Source organism: Coregonus clupeaformis, unplaced genomic scaffold, assembly GCF_020615455.1.
Source record: "Coregonus clupeaformis isolate EN_2021a unplaced genomic scaffold, ASM2061545v1 scaf0103, whole genome shotgun sequence".
Classification (NCBI taxonomy): Eukaryota; Metazoa; Chordata; class Actinopteri; order Salmoniformes; family Salmonidae; genus Coregonus; species Coregonus clupeaformis.
Window position 1 is genome coordinate 495,409 of NW_025533558.1, and position 18,551 is coordinate 513,959.

Sequence of the window (18,551 nt, forward strand, 5' to 3'; positions counted from 1 at the left end):
ATAGGATAAGGCAGCATCAGTCAACCCAGAGGTGATATAATATGATAAGGCAGCATCAGTCAGCCCAGAGGTGGTATAATAGGATAAGGCAGCATCAGTCAGCCCAGAGGTGGTATAATAGGATAAGGCAGGATCAGTCAGCCCAGAGGTGGTATAATAGGATAAGGCAGTATCAGTCAGCCCAGAGGTGGTATAATAGGACAAGGCAGTATCAGTCAGCCCAGAGGTGGTATAATAGGATAAGGCAGCATCAGTCAGCCCAGAGGTGGTATAACAGGACAAGGCAGTATCAGTCAGCCCAGAGGTGGTATAATAGGACAAGGCAGCATCAGTCAGCCCAGAGGTGGTATAATAGGACAAGGTAGTTTCAGTCAGCCCAGAGGTGGTATAATAGGATAAGGCAGGATCAGTCAGCCCAGAGGTGGTATAATAGGATAAGGCAGCATCAGTCAGCCCAGAGGTGGTATAATAGGATAAGGCAGCATCAGTCAGCCCAGAGGTGGTATAATAGGATAAGGCAGCATCAGTCAGCCCAGAGGTGGTATAATAGGATAAGGCAGCATCAGTCAGCCCAGAGGTGGTATAATAGGACAAGGCAGTATCAGTCAGCCCAGAGGTGGTATAATATGATAAGGCAGTATCAGTCAGCCCAGAGGTGGTATAATAGGACAAGGCAGCATCAGTCAGCCCAGAGGTGGTATAATAGGACAAGGCAGTATCAGTCAGCCCAGAGGTGGTATAATAGGACAAGGCAGAATCAGTCAGCCCAGAGGTGGTATAATAGGATAAGGCAGGATCAGTCAGCCCAGAGGTGGTATAATAGGATAAGGCAGCATCAGTCAGCCCAGAGGTGGTATAATAGGATAAGGCAGCATCAGTCAGCCCAGAGGTGGTATAATAGCATAAGGCAGCATCAGTCAGCCCAGAGGTGGTATAATAGGATAAGGCAGCATCAGTCAGCCCAGAGGTGGTATAATAGGACAAGGCCGTATCAGTCAGCCCAGAGGTGGTATAATATGATAAGGCAGCATCAGTCAGCCCAGAGGTGGTATAATAGGATAAGGCAGCATCAGTCAGCCCAGAGGTGGTATAATAGGATAAGGCAGGATCAGTCAGCCCAGAGGTGGTATAATAGGATAAGGCAGTATCAGTCAGCCCAGAGGTGGTATAATAGGACAAGGCAGTATCAGTCAGCCCAGAGGTGGTATAATATGATAAGGCAGCATCAGTCAGCCCAGAGGTGGTATAATAGGATAAGGCAGCATCAGTCAGCCCAGAGGTGGTATAATAGGATAAGGCAGGATCAGTCAGCCCAGAGGTGGTATAATAGGACAAGGCAGTATCAGTCAGCCCAGAGGTGGTATAATAGGACAAGGCAGCATCAGTCAGCCCAGAGGTGGTATAATAGGACAAGGCAGTATCAGTCAGCCCAGAGGTGGTATAATAGGATAAGGCAGGATCAGTCAGCCCAGAGGTGATATAATAGGATAAGGCAGGATCAGTCAGCCCAGAGGTAGTATAATAGGATAAGGCAGCATCAGTCAGCCCAGAGGTGGTATAATAGGATAAGGCAGGATCAGTCAGCCCAGAGGTGGTATAATAGGATAAGGCAGCATCAGTCAGCCCAGAGGTGGTATAATAGGATAAGGCAGCATCAGTCAGCCCAGAGGTGATATAATAGGTTAAGGCAGTATCAGTCAGCCCAGAGGTGATATAATAGGATAAGGCAGCATCAGTCAGCCCAGAGGTGATATAATAGGATAAGGCAGCATCAGTCAGCCCAGAGGTGGTATAGTAGGATAAGGCAGTATCAGTCAACCCAGAGGTGGTATAATATGATGAGGCAGTATCAGTCAGCCCAGAGGTGGTATAATAGGATAAGGCAGCATCAGTCAACCCAGAGGTGGTATAATAGGATAAGGCAGCATCAGTCAGCCCAGAGGTGATATAATAGGTTAAGGCAGTATCAGTCAGCCCAGAGGTGGTATAATAGGATAAGGCAGCATCAGTCAGCCCAGAGGTGGTATAATATGATGAGGCAGTATCAGTCAGCCCAGAGGTGGTATAATAGGATCAGGCAGTATCAGTCAGCCCAGAGGTGGTATAATATGATAAGGGAGCATCAGTCAGCCAAGAGGTGATATAATAGGATAAGGCAGCATCAGTCAGCCCAGAGGTGATATAATAGGATAAGGCAGCATCAGTCAGCCCAGAGGTGGTATAATAGGATAAGGCAGCATCAGTCAGCCCAGAGGTGGTATAATAGGATAAGGCAGCATCAGTCAGCCCAGAGGTGGTATAATATGATGAGGCAGCATCAGTCAGCCCAGAGGTCGTATAATAGGATAAGGCAGCATCAGTCAGCCCAGAGGTGATATAATAGGATAAGGCAGTATCAGTCAGCCCAGAGGTGATATAATAGGATAAGGCAGCATCAGTCAGCCCAGAGGTCGTATAATAGGTTAAGGCAGTATCAGTCAGCCCAGAGGTGATATAATAGGATAAGGCAGTATCAGTCAGCCCAGAGGTGGTATAATAGGATAAGGCAGCATCAGTCAGCCCAGAGGTGATATAATAGGATAAGGCAGCATCAGTCAGCCCAGAGGTGGTATAATAGGTTAAGGCAGCATCAGTCAGCCCAGAGGTGATATAATAGGATAAGGCAGCATCAGTCAGCCCAGAGGTGATATAATAGGATAAGGCAGCATCAGTCAGCCCAGAGGTGATATAATAGGATAAGGCAGTATCAGTCAGCCCAGAGGTGATATAATAGGATAAGGCAGTATCAGTCAACCCAGAGGTCGTATAATAGGATAAGGCAGCATCAGTCAGCCCAGAGGTGGTATAATAGGATAAGGCAGCATCAGTCAGCCCAGAGGTGATATAATAGGATAAGGCAGCATCAGTCAGCCCAGAGGTGGTATAATAGGTTAAGGCAGCATCAGTCAGCCCAGAGGTGATATAATAGGATAAGGCAGCATCAGTCAGCCCAGAGGTGATATAATAGGATAAGGCAGCATCAGTCAGCCCAGAGGTGATATAATAGGATAAGGCAGTATCAGTCAGCCCAGAGGTGATATAATAGGATAAGGCAGTATCAGTCAACCCAGAGGTGGTATAATAGGATAAGGCAGTATCAGTCAGCCCAGAGGTGGTATAATAGGTTAAGGCAGCATCAGTCAGCCCAGAGGTGGTATAATATGATGAGGCAGTATCAGTCAACCCAGAGGTGGTATAATAGGATAAGGCAGCATCAGTCAGCCCAGAGGTGGTATAATAGGTTAAGGCAGCATCAGTCAGCCCAGAGGTGGTATAATAGGATAAGGCAGCATCAGTCAGCCCAGAGGTGGTATAATAGGATAAGGCAGAATCAGTCAGCCCAGAGGTGGTATAATAGGATAAGGCAGTATCAGTCAACCCAGAGGTGGTATAATAGGATAAGGCAGTATCAGTCAGCCCAGAGGTGGTATAATAGGTTAAGGCAGCATCAGTCAGCCCAGAGGTGGTATAATATGATGAGGCAGTATCAGTCAGCCCAGAGGTGATATAATAGGATAAGGCAGTATCAGTCAACCCAGAGGTGGTATAATAGGATAAGGCAGTATCAGTCAGCCCAGAGGTGGTATAATAGGTTAAGGCAGCATCAGTCAGCCCAGAGGTGGTATAATATGATGAGGCAGTATCAGTCAGCCCAGAGGTGATATAATAGGATAAGGCAGCATCAGTCAGCCCAGAGGTGATATAATAGGATAAGGCAGCATCAGTCAGCCTAGAGGTGATATAATAGGATAAGGCAGCATCAGTCATCCCAGAGGTGGTATAATAGGATAAGGCAGCATCAGTCAACCCAGAGGTGATATAATAGGTTAAGGAAGTATCAGTCAACCCAGAGGTGATATAATAGGTTAAGGAATTATCAGTCAACCCAGAGGTGGTATAATATGATAAGGCAGCATCAGTCAGCCCAGAGGTGGTATAATAGGATAAGGAAGCATCAGTCAGCCCAGAGGTGATATAATAGGATAAGGAAGTATCAGTCAGCCCAGAGGTGATATAATAGGTTAAGGAAGTATCAGTCAGCCCAGAGGTGATATAATAGGTTAAGGAAGTATCAGTCAACCCAGAGGTGGTATAATATGATGAGGCAGCATCAGTCAGCCCAGAGGTGATATAGTAGGATAAGGAAGTATCAGTCAGCCCAGAGGTGATATAATAGGTTAAGGAAGTATCAGTCAGCCCAGAGGTGATATAATAGGTTAAGGAAGCATCAGTCAGCGACTCCATATATTTTTGTAGAACAACAAAGACCCATAGAAGAGAAAAACCTGAAAAACACCCAGCTCCCTCCTGCATTGATTTTCTTTATTTTCTTGTTGGATTAAATATCAGTGGCGTTTTTTGCATTCCTTTCATTAACGTGGAGAATACACCCAGACTATTCCCTGATGTGTTGCAGATAAACCCTGGACAACGTTCTCATTCTCACCCCATTATATGATAGCATGGAGGGGAGAAGTTAACAGCAAGTTCATCTGCAACAATGTGTTCCCATAATATCTAACACTAAAGGATATCAAACCCACTGGGCAGAAACTGGTTGAATCAATGTTGGTTTCCACATCATTTCAACAAAAAAATGTCAGTGTGATGACGTTTAATAAACTTGGAAAACTGATTGGATTAGCAAATGTCATCAACGTGAGGACATTTGGTATTGTTTTAACCCAATTTTTATCGTAAATACAATGACGTCGAGAATTTGTTTTTTTTATTTCACTTTGAATTCTGGTTAGTTTAAAACTCAACCAAATGTAAATCAAAACTAGATGTTGAACTGGCGTCTGTGCCCAGCGTGGGAAGGTTTACATGTATAGTTGAAGTCAGAAGTTTACATACACTTAGGTTGGAGTCATTAAAAATTAGTTTTTTCAACCACTCCACAAATTTCTTGTTAACAAACTATAGTTTTGGCAAGTCGGTTAAACATCTACTTTGTGCATGACACAAGTAATTTTTCCAACAATTGTTTACAGACAGATTATCTCACTTATAATTCACTATATCAAAATTCCCAGTGGGTCAGAAGTTTACAAACACTAAGTTGACAGTGCCTTTAAACAGCTTGGAAAATTACAGAAAATGGCAAGTGTCTTCACCAACATTTTCAATATATCCCTGACTGAGTCTGTAATACCTACATTTTCAAGCAGACCACCATAGTCCACGTACCCAAGGGCATAAAGATACCCTGCCTAAATGACTACCGACCCGTAGCACTGACGTCTGTAGCCATGAAGTGCTTTGAAAGGCTGGTCATGGCTCACATCAACACCATTATCCCAGAAACCCTAGACCCACTCCAATTTGCATACCACCCCAACAGATCCACAGATGATGCAATCTCTATTGCAGTCCACACTGCCCTTTCTCACCTGGACAAGAGGAACACCTACGTGAGAATGCTATTCATAGACTACAGCTCAGCGTTCAACACCATAGTGCCCACAAAGCTCATCACAAAGCTAAGGATCCTGGGACTAAACACCTCCCTCTGAAACTGGATCCTGGACTTCCTGACGGGCCGCCCCCAGGTGGTAAGGGTAGGTAACAACACATCTGATCCTCAACACGGGGGCCCCTCAGGGGTGCGTGCTCAGTCCCCTCCTGTACTCCCTGTTCACCCACGACTGCATGGCCAGGCACGACTCCAACACCATCATTAAGTTTGCAAACGACACAACAGTGGTAGGCCTGATCACCGACAACAATGAGACAGCCTATAGGGAGGAGGTCAGAGACCTGGCCGTGTGGTGCCAGGACAACAACCTCTCCCTCAACGTGACCAAGACAAAGAAGTTGATTGTGGACTACAGCAAAAAAAAAGGACTGAGCACGCCCCCATTCTCATCGATGGGGCTGTAGTGGAACAGGTTGAGAGCTTCAAGTTCCTTGGTGTCCACATCACCAACGAACTATCATGGTCCAAATACACCAAGACAGTCGTGAGTAGGGCACAACAAAGCCTATTCCCCCTCAGGAGACTGAAAAGATTTGGCATGGGTCCTCAGATCCTCAAAAAGTTCTACAGCTGCACCATCGAGAGCATCCTGACTGGTTGCATCACGCCTGTTATGGCAACTGCTCAGCCTCCGACCGCAAGGCTCTACAGAGGGTAGTGCGTACGGCCCAATACATCACTGGGGCCAAGCTTCCTTCCATCCATGACCTCTATACCAGGCGGTGTCAGAGGAAGGCCCTCAAAATTGTCAAAGACTCCAGCCACCCAAGTCATATACTGTTCTCTCTGCTAATGCACGACAAGCGGTACTGGAGCACCAAGTCTAGGTCCAAAAGGCTTCTCAACAGCTTCTACCCCCAAGCCATAAGACTCCTGAACAGCTAATGATGGCTACCTGGACTATTTGCACTGCCCCCTCCCCACCCCCACCCCATCTTTTTACGCTTCTGCTACTCTGTTCATTAGTTATGCATAGTCACTTTAACTCTACCCACATGTACATATTACCTCAACTACCTCAACTAGCCGGTGCTCCTGCACATTGACTCTGCACCGGTACCACGTTCATCTGTACAAACAATACTAGCACGTATAAACACCATGGGACAACGCAGCCGTCATACCTCTCAGGAAGGAGACGTGTTCTGTCTCCTAGAGATGAAGGTACTTTGGTGCGAAAAGTGCAAATCAATCCCAGAACAACAGCAAAGGACCTTGTGAAGATGCTGGAGGAAACAGCTACAAAAGTATCTATATCCACAGTAAGGACCCTTACAAATCATCTGGGCTAGACAATCTTGACCCTTTCTTTCTAAAAATAGCAGCCGAAATTGTCGCAACCCCTATTACTAGCCTGTTCAACCTCTCTTTCGTAATGTCTGAGATCCCCAGAGATTGGAAAGCTGCCGTGGTCATCCCCCTCTTCAAAGGGGGTGACACTCTAGATCCAAACTGTTACAGACCTATATCCATCCTGCCCTGCCTTTTGAAAGTTTTTGAAAGCCAAATTAACAAACAGATCACCGACCATTTTGAATCACACCGTACCTTCTCCGCTATGCAATCCGGGTTCCGAGCTGGTCATGGGTGCACCTCAGCCACGCTCAAGGTCCTAAACGATATTATAACCGCTATCGATAATAGACAGTACTGTGCAGCTGTCTTCATCGACCTGGCCAAGGCTTTCGACTCTGTCAACCACCACATTCTTATTGGCAGAATAAATAGCCTTGGTTTCTCAAATGACTGGTTCACCAACTACTTCTCAGATAGAGTAGTTCAATGTGTCAAATCGGAGGGCCTGTTGTCTGGACCTATGGCAGTCTCTATGGGGGTGCCACAGGGTTCAATTCTTGGGCTGACTCTTTTCTCCATGTATATCAATGATGTCGCTCTTGCTGCTGGTGACTCTCAGATCCACCTCTACGCAGACGACACCATTTTGTATACATCTGGCCCTTCATTGGACACTGTGTTAACAAACCTCCAAACGAGCTTCAATGCCATACAACACTCCTTCCGTAGCCTCCAACTGTTCTTAAACACTAGTAAAACTAAATGCATGCTCTTCAATCGAACGCTGCTGGCACCCGCCCACCCGACTAGAATCACCACTCTCGACGGGTCTGACCTAGAGTATGTGGACAACTACAAATATCTAAGTGTCTGGTTAGACTGTAAACTCTCCTTCCAGGCTCACATTAAGAATCTCCAATCCAAAGTTAAATCTAGAATCGGCTTCCTATTTCGCAACAAAGCCTCCTTCACTCATGCTGCCAAACATGCCCTCGTAAAACTGACTATCCTACCGATCCTTGACTTCGTCATTTACAAAATAGCCTCCAACACTCTACTCAGCAAATTGGATGTAGTCTATCACAGTGCCATCCGTTTTGTCACCAAAACCCCATATACTACCCACCACTGTGACCAGTACGCTCTTATTGGCTGGTCCTCACTACATATTCGTCGCCAAAACCACTGGCTCCAGGTCATCTATAAATCACTGCTAGGCAAATCCCCGCCTTATCTTAGCTCATTGGTAACCATAGCAACACCCACCCGTAGTCTGCGCTCCAGCAGGTATATCTCACTGGTCATTCCCAAAGCCAACACCTCCTTTGGTCGCCATTCCTTCCAGTTCTCTGCTGCCAATGACTGGAACGAACTGCAAAAATCTCTGAAGCTGGAGACTCTTATCTCCCTCACTAACTTTAAGCATCAGTTGTCAGAGCACCTTACCGATCACTGCACCTGTACACAGCCCATCTGAAATTAGCCCACCCAACTACCTCATCCCCATATTGTTATTTATTTTGCTCATTTGCACCCCAGTATCTCTATTTGCACACCATCTCTTGCACATCTATCATTCCAGTGTTAATACTAATTGTAATTATTTAGCACTATGGCCTATTTATTGCCTTACCTCCATAACTTGCTACATTTGCACACACTGTATATATATTTTCTGTTGTATTTTTGACTTTATGTTTTGTTTTACCCCATATGTAACTCTGTGTTGTTGTTTTTATCGCACTGCTTTGCTTTATCTTGGCCAGGTCGCAGTTGTAAATAAGAACTTGTTCTCAACTGGCTTACCTGGTTAAATAAAGGTGAAATAAAAATACAATTTAAAAAACGAGTCCTATATCAACATAACCTGAAAGGCCGCTCAGCAAGGAAGAAGCCACTGCTCCAAAACCGCCATAAAAAAGCCAGACTACGGTTTGCAACTGCACAAGGGGACAAAGATCGTCCTTTTTGGATAATTGTCCTCTGGTCTGATGAAACAAAAATAGAACTGTTTGGCAATAATGACCATCGTTATGTTTGGAGGAAAAAGGGGGCTGCTTGCAAACCGAAGAACACCATCCCAACCATGAAGCACGGGGGTGGCAGCATCATGCTATGGGGGTGCTTTGCTGCAGGAGGGACTGGTTCACTTCACAAAATAGATGGCATCACGAGGAAAGAAAATTATGTGTATATATTGAAGCAACATCTCAAGACATCAGTCAGGAAGTTAAAGCTTGGTCGCAAATGGGTCTTCCTAATGGACAATGACCCCAAGCATACTTCCAAAGTTGTGGCAAAATGGCTTAAGGACAACAAAGTCAAGGTATTGGAATGGCCATCACAAAGCCCTGACCTCAATCCTATAGAAAATGTGTGGGCAGAACTGAAAAAGTGTGTGCGAGCAAGGAGGCCTACAAAGCTGACTCAGTTACACCAGCTCTGTCAGGAGGAATGGGCCAGAATTCACCCAACTCATTGTGGGAAGCTTGTGGAAGGCTACCCGAAACGTTTGACCTAAGTTAAACAATTTAAAGGCAATGCTACCAAATACTAATTGAGTGTATGTAAACTTCTGACTCACTGGGAATGTGATGAAATAAATAAAAGTTGAAATAAATAAGTTGACATTTCACATTCTTAAAATAAAGTGGTGATCCTAACTGACCTAAGACAGGGAATTTTTACTAGGATTAAATTTCAGGAATTGTGAAAAACTGAGTTTAAATGCATTTGGCTAAGATGTATGTAAACTTCCGACTTCAACTGTACACTACATGACCAAAAGTATGTGGACACCTGCTCGTCGAAGATCTCATTCCAAAATCATGGGCATTAATATGGTCCCCCCTTTGCTGCTATAACAGCCTCCACTCTTCTGGGAAGGCTTTCCACTAGATGTTGGAACATTGCTGCAGGGACTTGCTTCCATTCAGCCACAAGAGCATTAGTGAGGTCGAGCACTGATTTCGGGCGTTTTGGCCTGGCTCGCAGTCTGCGTTCCAATTCATCCTAAAGGTGTTCGATGGGGTTGAGGTCAGGGCTCTATGCAGGCCAGTTAAGTTCTTCCACACCGATCTCTACAAACCATTTCTGTATGGATCTCGCTTTGTGCATGGGGGCATTGTCATGCTAAAACAGGAAAGGGCCTTCCCCAAACTGTTGCCACAAAGTTGGAATCACAGAATCGTCTAGAATGTCATTGTGTGCTGTAGCGTTAAGATTTCCCTTCACTGGAACTAAGGGGCCTAGCCCGAACCATGAAAAACAGCCCCTGACCATTATTCCTCCTCCACTAAACTTTACAGTTGGCACTATGCATCCGCCAGGAGAATTCATTTCCACTGCTCCAGAGTCCAATGGCGGCTAGATTTACTCCACTTCAGCCGACAGTTGGCATTGCGCCTGGTGATCTTTGGCTTGTGTGCGGCTGCTCGGCCATGGAAACCCATTTCATGAAGCTCCTGATGAACAGTTATTGTGCTGACGTTGCTTCCAGAGGCAGTTTGGAACTCGGTAGTGAGTGTTGCAACCGGGGACAGACGATTTTTACGCGCTTCAGCACTCGCCGGTCCCGTTTCTGTGAGCTTGTGTGGCCTACCACTTCGCGGCTGAGCCGTTGTTGCTCCTAGACATTTCCACTTCACAATAACAGCACTTACAGTTGACCGGGGGCAGCTCTAGCAGGGCAGAAATTTGACGAACTGACTTGTTGGAAAGGTGGCATCCCTATGACGGTGCCACGTTGAAAGGTCACTGAGCTCTTCAGTAAGGGCCGTTCTACTGCCAATGTTTGTCTGTGGAGATTGTATACACCTGTCAGCAACGGGTGTGGCTGAAATAGCTGAATCCACTAATTTGAAGGTGTGTCCACGTACTTTTGTATATATAGTGTATATCAAACGCTATGATGACAATAAAACTGTGCAGCATCTAAGTGTTTCCTCAGGCATACTGTATATCTATTGGAGTATGTACATTTGGGGGTATTTTATGTTTGCTATAACGCTGGACACATGAGAAAGTTTCCTATTCCTCTTCCTTTTCATATGAAGATGGGTTACCAGGCCCCAGACAGTGATGAGAGACGTGTCCATTGTGCCCCAGGTTGTCCATTGAAAAGCATGTCCCTCCCTCAGGTCCTCCCTGGTTGAACACTCCCATAGAGGCCAACAGTGAGAAAGCCTGAGGAAAAACTTAGACGCTGCACAGTTTTAAGTTGTCATCGTAGCATTTGAAAACATAATGTTAAATGTATGCTAAGGTCTCCAATGAAAGGCTTTGGAACAATTAACTACAATGTTCTTTAGCCGGAAACAGAGTCGACCTGTAGTCCCTGGTATAGACGACGTCTGAACCCCCCCTCTCTCTCTCTCTCTCTCTCTCTCTCTCTCTCTCTCTCTCTCTCTCTCTCTCTCTCTCTCTCTCTCTCTCTCTCTCTCTCTCTCTCTCTCTCTCTCTCTCTCTCTCTCTCTCTCTCTCTCTCTCTCTCTCTCTCTCTCTCTCTCTCTCTCTCTCTCTCTTTCACTCTCTCGCGCTCGTGCTCTCGCTCTGTCTCTCTCTCTTTGCTCCGCCGTGAATAGATAGCTAGGCCTATATGATCACTGAAAGCTGAGCCGAGCCCCGTCAAAAGACAAGTGCAGAGAAAAGAGAAGGAAATAAAAGTATGTCTGTCCGACTGTCTGTCTGTCTGTCTGTCTGTCTGACAGGCATGCCGGAGTGATGGCTCCAGGATCTTAAAATAGCATGCTAATAGCTCCATGTCAGTGGCCGTGTCCCAAATCGCACCCTATTCCATATAGTGCACTACCCATAGGACTCTAGCTGAAAGCAGTGCACTATATAGGGAATATGGTTTCGTTTGGGATGCAGCCAATGTGCTGCTGACAGGCCTAGGGCGAGACAGACAGACTGAGGCCCTCAGAGGTGTAATCTCTCTGTGTCTCCTGAACAGCAACATTAGGACTATTGTAAGACATGGCAGGGAAAGGGGCTAGTAAGTACTGCCTATCTGCTTTCTGAGGGCTTTTGAGGGGGCTTTCAGTGGGCCACGGCTCTCTTTGACACTCACACTGTAATGACACAGTCAAGCCTTCGATGGGTACCCTGGTCTCACGCTATGGGACAGTTTACCGGTACCAGATGAATACTCCACAAGCTGAAACATCTCTATTGGGCCATGTGTGTGGGGCTTAATCTGGGTCTGTGAAACTGGCTCTGCGTGTGTTTCGGTAACTCCCAGACAATTTGAATGAATTTCTTAATAGCTGTAGTGGCTAGTCATGTGTTAATTAGTCATGTGGATCTGTTAATTATGTGTTAATTAGCTAGGTCCTTCAGAACATATGGGTAATTAGCCATATAATCATCAACACCTTCACCAACCCTAATTTGATCCAGGGGCTCCGTAATACTATGTCTGACCCCTGTAAAACAACACATTTCACTGCACCTATCCGGTGTATGTAACAATAAAATAACATAAATAAACTATCTTAATTGCCCTCGATGACCAACGTTTGCATACAACTGTATCCTATTACCTTGAAGTAGATACACATCCACAGTAATAATACCCTTTGACCTTGGAGAATGTGTCATGTGATGTAAAGCAAATTTCTTTGCAATAAACATCATGACAAAGTAAACATCTCATCTGTCATGTTTTATACATTTCCATTTACATTTACGTCATTTAGCAGACGCTCTTATCCAGAGACATTTTAGGGGTTAGGGTTACAGGTTAGATTTAGGGCTAAGCGTTAGGGGTTAGGGTTACAGGTTAGATTTAGGGCTAAGTGTTAGGGGTTAGGGTTACAGGTTAGATTTAGGGCTAAAGCGTTAGGGGTTAGGGTTACAGGTTAGATTTAGGGCTAAGCGTTAGGGGTTAGGGTTAGGGGTTAGATTTAGGGCTAAGCGTTAGGGGTTAGGCTTAGGGGTTAGATTTAGGGCTAAGCGTTAGGGGTTAGGGTTAGGGGTTAGATTTAGGGCTAAGCGTTAGGGGTTAGGGTTAGGGGTTAGATTTAGGGCTAAGCGTTATGGGGTTAGGGTTAGGGGTTAGATTTAGGTCTAAGGGTTAGGCGTTAGGGCTAAGGTTAGGGTTTGGTATTTTGTGGTATTTTATTAGGATCCCCATTAGCTGTTGCGAAAGCCGCAGCTACTCTTCCTGAGGTCCACACAGAACATGAAACATGACATAATACAGAACATTAACAGACAAGAACAGCTCAATGACAGAACTTCATCAATTTAAAAGCGGCACACGTAGCCTACATATCATTACATACACACAAGCTGTAGCTTACACTTTCAGTACTAGATCAATTTTTTTTTTCTTTTTTTTTTTTACATTTATCTTTATTTAACTAGGCAAGTCAGTTAAGAACAAATTCTTATTAAAATGACGGCCTACACTGGCCAAACTTGGACGACGCTGGGCCAATTGTGCGCCGCCCTACGGGACTCCCAATCACGGCCGGTTGTGATACAGCCTGTAATCGAACCAGGGGGTCTGTAGTGACACCTCAAGCACTGAGATGCAGTGCCTTAGACCGCTGCGCCACTCGGGAGCTCTGATCCTTTGATTGGGTGGACAACATGTCAATTCATGCTGCAAGAGCTCTGATAGGCTGGAGGACGTCCTCCGGAAGTTGTCATAATTACTGTGTAAGTCTATGGAAGGGGGTGAGAACCATGAGCCTCCTAGGTTATGTATTAAAGTCAATGTACCAAGAGGAGGACGGAAACTAGCTGTCCTCCGGCTACACCATGGTGCTACCTACAGAGTGCTGTTGAGGCTACTGTAGAACCTTTTTTACGTAATAGTATGTTTTAATCAGTTATTTGGTGACGTGATTATAGTTGGTATCGTTTTATCTAAAAAGGATACATTTTAAAATGTTTTACAATTTTAATTTCTATGAAATCCACTTCCTCCTCTGAGGAGCCTCCACTGGTGTGTAAGTTGACTATGCAAACCATTTGGAATTTTCAACACATTAATGTTTCTTATAAAAATAAGAAGTGATGCAGTCAGTCTCTCCTCAAATCTTAGCCAAGAGAGGCAGGCATGACATGACAAAAAGGACATATAAACAATATATATATATATACAGTACCAGTCAAAAGTTTGGACACACCTACTCATTCAATGGTTTACTTTATTTTTACTATTATTCTACATTGTAGAATAATAGTGAAGAAATCAAAACTATGAAATTACACATATGGAATCATGTAGCAACCAACATTTTTAAAAGAAATCAGAATATGTTTTATAGTTGAGATTCTTCAATGTAGCCACCTTTGCCTTGATGACAGCTTTGCACAAACTTTTTTTGGTTACTACAGGATTCCATATGTGTTATTTCATAGTTTTGATGTCTTCACTATTATTCTACAATGTAGAAAATTGAGAAAAACCCTTGAATGAGTAGGTGTGTCCAAACTTTTGACTGGTACTCTATATATATATACAGTATAAATATATATATATGTTTTGTCATTTAGCAGACACTCTTATCCAGAGCAACTTACAGTTACAGGCAGTGTGCCCCCGGTGATGCGTTGGGTAGACCGCACCACACAGACCTGTGGAAGCGGGCGGTGCAGTTGCCGTACCAGGCGGTGATACAGCCCGACAGGATGCTCTCAATTGTAAGGCCCTAGCCGAATTCCTTCAGCGTCCTGAGGTTGAAGAGGCTCTGTTACACCTTCTTCACCACACTGTCTGTGTGGGTGGACCATTTCAGATTGTCAGTGATGTGTACGCCAAGGAACTTGAAGCTTTCCACCTTCAGCAGCAGTAGCAGCAGTAGTAGTAGTAGTAGTCGTAGTAGTAGTAGTAGTAGTAGCAGTATTAATAGCAGTAGTAGTAGCAGTATTAATAGTAGTAGTAGTAGTAGTAGTAGTGGTAGTAGTAGTAGTAGTAGTAGCAGCAGCAGCAGTAGCAGTATTAATAGTAGTAGCAGTAGTAGTAGTAGTAGCAGCAGTAGCAGTAGTAGCAGTAGTAGCAGTAGTAGTAGCAGCAGCAGTAGTAGTAGCAGCAGCAGCAGTAGTAGCAGCAGCAGCAGTAGCAGTAGCAGCAGTAATAGTAGTAGCAGTAGCAGTAGCAGTAGTAGTAGTAGTAGTAGTAGTAGTAGCAGCAGCATCAGTAGTAGTAGTAGTAGTAGTAGTAGTAGTAGTAGCAGTATTAATAGTAGTAGTAGTAGTAATAGTAATAGTAGTAGTAGTTGTAGTAGTGGTAGCAGCAGCAGTAGTAGTAGTAGTAGTAGTAGTAGTAGTAGTAGTAGTAGTAGTAGTAGTAGCAGCAGTACATAGCAGTAGTAGTAGTAGTAGTAGTAGCAGTATGAATAGTAGTAGTAGTAGTAGTAGTAGTAGTAGTAGTAGCAGTATTAATAGTAGTAGTAGTAGTAGTAGTAGTAGTAGTAGTAGCATTATTAATAGTAGTAGTAGTAGTAGTGGTAGTAGTAGCAGTATTAGTAGTAGTAGTAGTAGTAGTAGTAGTAGTAGTAGTAGTAGTAGTGGTAGTAGTAGTAGTAGTGGTAGTAGTAGAAACAGCAGTAGTAATAGTACTACATTGGCTTGTGAAAGTAAAAAAATATATATTTTAATTTCAGGTTGTAATGCAACAAAATAGGAAAAACGCCAAGGGGGATGAATACTTTTGGAAGGCACTGTAAATGCACTTAAAATGGTCATAAGACAAACTCTTATTGCATCATTTGACCTTGCAAGGGTTTTACTGTTAAGGACACATTCTCATTTTTACAAGGCACTGTAGTAGTAGCAGTAGTGGTAGTAGTAGTAGTAGTAGTAGTAGTAGTAGTAGTAGTAGCAGTAATAGTAGTAGTAGAAGTAGTAGTAGTGGTAGTAGTAGTAGTAGTAGTAGCAGTAGTAGTAGTAGTAGTAGTAGTAGTAGTAGTAGTGTGTATGGTAGAGCACGCCGCTTGCAACGCTAAGGTAGTGGGTTCGATCCCCAGGACCACCCATACACAAAAAAAAAAATGTATGCACGCATGACTGTAGGTCGCTTTGGATAAAAGCGTCTGCTAAATGGCATATTATTATATTATATTATAGTAGTAGTAGTAGTAGTAGTAGTAGTAGAAGAAGTAGTAGTAGTAGAAGTAGCAGTAGTAGTAGTAGTAGTAGCAGTAGTAGTAGTAGTAGTAGTAGTAGTAGTAGTAGTAGCAATAGATACTGTAAACCGCGTCTTTATCTACAGCAGGTGTGTGTGTGTGCGTTCGTGTACCTGGATTTTACCCACCAAGCCCTGTGTTAGATCTACCGTCCCCTGTCCATGACACATCCTTACTCCTAACTCCCATAGAATCAAGGTAATAAAGCACACTCCACCATTTCATTATCTTTATCATTACCCTGACACAATTTAATATGTCTCATTTCTATTGTCTCTTCTGTCTGAAAACAGTAATTACTCCACAGCAGAGAGAGAGAACAGAGGCTTCGTTCCAAATGGTACCTTATTGCCTAAATAGGGCATTACTTTTGACAGGGCTCTGTTCCCATTTGGACTGCAGACAGAGTGTACTTTAGTATCAGTTATAGTACCACAACTACAACTCTAACTGGTTGGATAGATAGACACACTTACCTCTGGTGTTAAAACCTCTTAACATCTCCCATCTCGTCCTGATGTCCAGTAACAGAGACAGGTGAAACGACCAGATAAATGAAAACCATCTCATTGACCCCATAGACATTTGACCCCATGGACATTTGACCCCATGGACATTTGACCCCATGGACATTTAACCCCATGGACATTTGACCCCATGGACATTTGACCCCATAGATATTTGACCCCATGGACATTTGACCCCATGGACATTTGACCCCATGGACATTTGACCCCATGTACATTGACATACCGAGTACCTCTGTTGTTGATGCCATGCTGTCATCTTCACCATGAGAAGGGCCAAGTGAATTAGCTGAGCAAACAGCGCCTGTGGTACGCTTTGTAAATAATAAATAATAACAATAATAATACTTTTTACGCCTGGTAAGCGGTTAAAACTGTTACAAATAAACTACTTGAAAATGCTCATTCTAATCAGTGCGCTTTTGAAAAGCTCAATTGGTAGAGCATGGCGCTTGTAACGCCAGGGTAGTGGGTTCGATCCCCGGGACCACCCATACGTAAAAATGTATGCACACATGACTGTAAGTCGCTTTGGATAAAAGCGTCTGCTAAATGGCATATTATTATTATTATTATTAATTATTACCAGTTGTACCAGAGAACAAAGAGAATGGAATCAGAGAGGGGGTCGACTAGGTAAAATCCATTCAAACTACTAGCATGCAGTCTGCAATTTGTGTAGATATTTATATTCGATTTTAGTTATGATATAATCTATTTTTTTTTTTTTTTTTTTTTTTTGGGGGTAGATCAGCTTAATAATGCAGATAGATTGTAACTTCCATATATATATATATATACATACAGTGGGGGGAAAAAGTATTTAGTCAGCCACCAATTGTGCAAGTTCTCCCACTTAAAAAGATGAGAGAGGCCTGTAATTTTCATCATAGGTACACGTCAACTATGACAGACAAAATGAGAAAAAAAATCCAGAAAATCACATTGTAGGATTTTTTATGAATTTATTTGCAAATTATGGTGGAAAATAAGTATTTGGTCAATAACAAAAGTTTCTCAATACTTTGTTATATACCCTTTGTTGGCAATGACACAGGTCAAACGTTTTCTGTAAGTCTTCACAAGGTTTTCACACACTGTTGCTGGTATTTTGGCCCATTCCTCCATGCAGATCTCCTCTAGAGCAGTGATGTTTTGGGGCTGTCGCTGGGCAACACAGACTTTCAACTCCCTCCAAAGATTTTCTATGGGGTTGAGATCTGGAGACTGGCTAGGCCACTCCAGGACCTTGAAATGCTTCTTACGAAGCCACTCCTTCATTGCCCGGGGCGGTGTGTTTGGGATCATTGTCATGCTGAAAGACCCAGCCACGTTTCATCTTCAATGCTGATGGAAGGAGGTTTTCACTCAAAATCTCACGATACATGGCCCCATTCATTCTTTCCTTTACACGGATCAGTCGTCTGGTCCCTTTGCAGAAAAACAGCCCCAAAGCATGATGTTTCCACCCTCATGCTTCACAGTAGGTATGGTGTTCTTTGGATGCAACTCAGCATTCTTTGTCCTCCAAACACGACGAGTTGAGTTTTTACCAAAAGTTCTATTTTGGTTTCATCTGACCATATGACATTCTCCCAATCCTCTTCTGGATCATCCAAATGCATTCTGGCAAACTTCAGACGGGCCTGGACATGTACTGGCTTAAGCAGGGGGACACGTCTGCACTGCAGGATTTGAGTCCCTGGCGGCGTAGTGTGTTACTGATGGTAGGCTTTGTTACTTTGGTCCCAGCTCTCTGCAGGTCATTCACTAGGTCCCCCGTGTGGTTCTGGGATTTTTGCTCACCGTTCTTGTGATCATTTTGACCCCACGGGGTGAGATCTTGCGTGGAGCCCCAGATCGAGGGAGATTATCAGTGGTCTTGTATGTCTTTCATTTTCTAATAATTGCTCCCACAGTTGATTTCTTCAAACCAAGCTGCTTACCTATTGCAGATTCAGTCTTCCCAGGCTCGTGCAGGTCTACAATTTTGTTTCTGGTGTCCTTTGACAGCTCTTTGGTCTTGGCCATAGTGGAGTTTGGAGTGTGACTGTTTGAGGTTGTGGACAG